At 58.8% G+C, this 4,736-nt stretch overlaps 1 protein-coding gene across 1 annotated transcript in view; it reads right to left on the bottom strand.

Moving 5' to 3' along the window:
- The window catches only part of C1QTNF5 (C1q and tumor necrosis factor related protein 5), an 8,334-nt gene that overhangs the window by 415 nt on the left and 3,183 nt on the right, over window positions 1-4,736 (bottom strand). The gene's annotated exons all lie outside the window — the stretch shown is intronic.

Below are 4,736 nucleotides of genomic sequence, written 5' to 3'. Positions count from 1 at the left end.
GCCCCCCCAGCCAGTGCTCCCAGCCCTGGCAGCAGCAGCAGCCCAGGTCTGAGCCAAGGCTGGAGAATCCAAGCCCCACACATGGCTCAGAGTGCCATGGAACAGGGAGGGTCACTCCAGAGCTTGCTGGCTCCTTCCCAGGCTGGGCTGGCTAGAGGGAAGAACTCTTTGGGAGGAGAGGGAGCACCCCAAAGCTCCTGGGAGCTCGCAGACATTCCAGCTCCAGGCACAGTTTCTGCACATCCATGCTGTGGATCTGCAGTTGTGTGCGTGGAGCAGTACCAGGACCACGGATCTCTTGGATTAGGGCAGGGCTGGACTGTTGTTTTGTCTTCTTATCTGTCACCAATGTAGCTACTTACATTCACAGGTGTCCCCTGAAGTCTGACGAGGGCATCCCATCCTGGCTGGGGGAGGCCTGAAGTGGCTCATCCCAGCTTGGGGAACCAGCACCATTCCAAGAAATTGCTGGGCTACAGGAGGGTCTTGCACTAAAAAGCTTTTCCTTTTCCAGCTGCTTGCCTGAGGTCAGCCACACGCCACAGCCAATTTTGGCTGGAGCCAGACTGGAGAGAGTCTTGACTCTGGACTGCAAGCCAAGAGCTTGAGGGCAGCTGGCATGGTTTTCCTTCTATTTTCCTTCTTGATTAGCAATTTAAGCCAAAACAGAGGCAGCAGAGAGGCCAGGCCGTGCTGGAAGATGCCTCTGAGCTGTAAAGCTGAGCTGTGGCAAGGAACTATCTTCCTGTTGAGAGGCTTTGCTCAGAAAAGCACTGCCAGGGCTGGTTGTTCCCACATTTCCTGGGAGCTGGAAGGTTTCCCTGGGTCCAGCCAGGCTCCTGAGCACTAATGGGTGGTGGAAGGGCTGTCAGCTGCTTCCACTTCACTTCAAAGAGATGCAAAGCTCCCCATGGCTCAGCCTCTTGTCCCTGTGCCTCCCCACACACCTCCCTTGTTACTGTTGGCTCTCTCCAGCCACCAACACTTGGGAGCAGCCAAACCCTCGCCAGAGCAGTGAGCGTGACCCCAGGCTCTGGCTTGTCCCAGGCACTTGCAGAGGAGTCAGGGACCTGCACCTGGAGTCACTCAGGAGTGGGATTGTGGCCGTGCTTCTGGCCACAGGCAGCAGCATTCCCTCGGGACCAGCTCGTGGATCAGGGGGTGCAACGTTCCCTCCATGAGTTACAGGGTGGGGGGGGAAAGGAGACCTCCCCAAAACTGCAGTTTGTTCCCTCAACCCCTTTTTTTATTACTATTATTATTATTATTATAGCAGTCACGCTTGTTTGTTTAGGGCCTGTTTGCTGTTTATAAGAGAAGGCTTTGCCTTAAGTTTAACTCTTTGCACTATGGACTAGATACTGAGCAGATTAAAATCTCCTTTACCAAAAGCTGGGTGCTGCCTCGTTCTTGGGAAGGTTTTTAGGGGGGAAAATGTGTGTTTGTGTCTCCTCTATCCACCCCTGGACTCCAGGGGAAGCCCACAAAGGGTCAACACCACCTGCAAATCCCGGGGTGTTTGCTCCCAGAAAAGCAGTGCTGTGGGATACCCTGCAGCCAGGCTGCTGCACAGGGAAAATCCAGCACCCAGGAGATGAATTTACACCCAAACCCACTCTGGGTGGGCTTTTCAGAGCTGGCAGCCCCCAACTCCTGCTCTGCCAACCCATGGTGAGAGGAGATGGTTGTGGATATGCCACACCAGGGGACAGGGAGGAGGGGCTGGGATTTCCCAGCATGTTCCAGGCTGGCAGGAACATGCTGGGACATGTTCATTCCTGTTCCTGCACGTATCTGATGCCTCAGTGTCCTGTGTCAGACTGTCCCCAGCACCGGGCTGGGTCCTGCCTTGCAGAAAGGCTGTGGCAGGCTCAGGGTTGCCGTGAGCAGATGCATTTGCTGCACAAGGAGCTGCTCCCTGGCTCGGATCTGAGCTCCTGGCAGGTTGCTTTGTGCTTTTAAGCACTCTCTGCTTCCCCAGCATCCTTGTAAATTGTTTGGAAAAATGTCTCAGGACCCTGATGGGCAGAGACTCCAGGAGTCCTGGCTTGCCCTGCCCTGGCAGGGCCGTGCCAGCAAAGTGGCTCATTTTAATCAGGATGGAGACCAAGAGAGGGGAGATGGGAGCTGCTGGGAGGCCAGAAAGGGGCCAGATCTGCTCAGGCACAGGGAGGAGGGCAGTGCTGGCAGCCCTGTGGGGACCTGGCTGCACATGGGTGACAACTGGGCAAACTGAGGCACTTCTCTTGTTCCCAGGGTGTGACCTGAGGCTGGCTGGGCACCTGGGGAGGCTGCCGAGGGGGCAGGAGGGTGGGATCAACAGGGGAACGTCTGCCATGCCCTGCACAGGCAGGATGCTCCCAGCCCAGCCCCCCCAGCAGGGGATGGGAAGGGTGTTTGGCCACCTCAGGCCACTGCGGCCAAGCTTTCCCAGAGAGGACCGGATGTGCAGGACACAGCCCTCCCCCGGGAGCCATCCTGCACACACTTGGCTCCATCTCTGCTCAAGCAGCCAGCAATTGCAGGAGGAAAATGCAACCACCCCCCTGCTAATGGACAAGGTCCGTGAGCCCTGCCTGCCCTGGCAGCGGGTGCTTGGTGCAGGGCTGCGCTGCCTGGGCAGCAGCATCGCTCGCAGACCACTCCAGGGCACGGGATCTGCAGCCCTCGGGGTATCCCCTGCTCCAGAACGTGCTTGGGAGCCTCCCACACGAGCCAAGCGGGCTGCTCTCAGCTCAGCAAAGCGCCAAGACCCTTCCCCAAGGAGGGAGGAGCGCGATGCTGCCGGGTGACCCCAGTTTAGGAGCACTGCGGTGGTCGGCACTGGCAGCCCGCTGAAAGCAGGAGCCCTCAGGCGCTGGGAAAATCCCTTTGTCAGCCCAGCTGCAACTCCCCCGCCCTAATGAGCGGCTCGTCGCAGCCTGGGGACAAGAGGCACGGTCTGCCTGACAGCACGGAGCGGGCGGGACAGGCGGGAGCGCAGATGTGGCACAGCAGGAGCGGGGAATGATACCCGGCCGGGAGGGAGGGAGCAGGTGAGGATCAGCAGCGGAACCACGGGGGGCCTTTGGGCTGCTCCCGGCACCAGCTTGGCTCTCTCATTAGTGACCCAGCACTCATCAGCTGCCTGCATGCAGCAGCGATCCCGGTGCCTCGCAGCCTCAGGGACACGGAGGGGCTGAGGCTGGCGGGGACATCGAGGTCAGGCAGCCTAGAGCAGCTTGCCCAGTCCTGGGGACAGTGGGGCTCCCAATATCCCCGTGGAGGGAAACTCTGCTGCCCCTGGGAGCAGCCCGTGCCAGGCTTTGATCAGCACAGAGAAGCTGCCACCTCCCATCCCTGCTCCTTGGGATGGACTCGAGTTTGGAGGAACAGATCCTTCATCCTCTTGGACACCTCTCCAGCACATGGGATTCTCCCAAGGACATCGCTGAAGGAGCCAGTGTCTGCTCTCCTAAAATCCAGGCTTGTGGTCCTTTTCTTGCTCACTCCACCCCCACATGAGCAAGGACTTTCCCCTCTCCTGCCCATTCCCAGGTTAAAGGGCTCCTTACCAGGTCAGCAGTCCTGAAGATGTCTGGGAGTGTTCCCTGCACCTCGTCAGCGATGAGGCCTCTGAACCTGGGCCATAACCAAACTTTGGGCAGAGCAGGAGCCATCCTGCTGCTGCCAGGAGTCACCAGGACACCCTTCACCTCTGGGGGCATTTCCACGCTCTGGCACCATAAGCACTGTGCAGCTGTAGGGTCTCAGAGATGATCCAGCTGATCTCTTTAATGCCCTCTCTGGTGCCTGCTGACCTCAGATGCCAAGGACACGAGTGCTGCTCTGGAAAGAGGTGCTGACATTTATTTTTGTTTCTAAAAACCTCACAAACCAACCACAAAAACCTCAAAAGAAACAACAAAACTGCCCAAATGCTGCCTCTGTCAGCTGTATCACATCACAGCACCTGTGGCCTCAGCCTGGCTCTTATATAGGCTTCTCACTTGCCCTGGCTGAGGGATGCTGGCCCCTCCCTAACCTGGCCTCAGCTGGAACAGGGCCTCCAAGCTCTCCTTGCTCAGGGGGAAGCTGGCAGAGCTCATCAAAAGCAGCTGGAGCCCACTGGAAACCTGTCAAAGTCTCCTGTGGCTCTCCTTCCCTTTCCCTTATCTTTTCCTTTCCCTCTTCCTCATCCTCCCTAGGCAGCAGCAGGCACCCCCACGTTCTCACAGAGCTCCCCCGATCCCAGACAAAGTGTCCACACGACCAAGAGCATCCCATAGGAAGCAGAGCCCAGAAAATGCTGTGCCAAGTGCTGCGGCTGCCTCTGCTGTCCGTGCTCCCCCACATCGTGACAGCGACCAGGGAATGCTCCCAGCCCCCACACACTTCATGCAGAAAATTCCCTTTCCTCCTCCCAGAACAGCCATCGATCTGCTCTGCGGCGTTGTTTGCCCCCTGGGCAGCTCTGCTTACAGAAAAAGCCATCTCCAACCCAAACAGAGGCTTCCGCTGCAACCCAACCCCGGGGCTGGCTGAGGGGCCTGCAGGGTGGCTCCAGCACAGCCCCTTGCACCCCAAAGGGGCCCGAGGTGTCACCCCTGCTCCCAGCACCTCCACAGGCCCCCACGAGTTGGGGGTGGCCCAGGCAGGTTGCGCTGATGTGCCCATGGTCCCCGGTCCCGGAGTGGGGGTTTCCCTTGGGGGTGCCGCTGGCCCTGTACAGGGGTGCCCAGGTGTGCACGGCTGCC

The sequence above is a fragment of the Corvus brachyrhynchos genome, unplaced genomic scaffold (assembly GCF_000691975.1).
Source record: "Corvus brachyrhynchos isolate BGI_N302 unplaced genomic scaffold, ASM69197v1 scaffold46, whole genome shotgun sequence".
Lineage (NCBI taxonomy): Eukaryota > Metazoa > Chordata > Aves > Passeriformes > Corvidae > Corvus > Corvus brachyrhynchos.
Note: the sequence above shows the minus strand (reverse complement) of the source record. Positions and strands in the feature narration are given on the sequence as shown.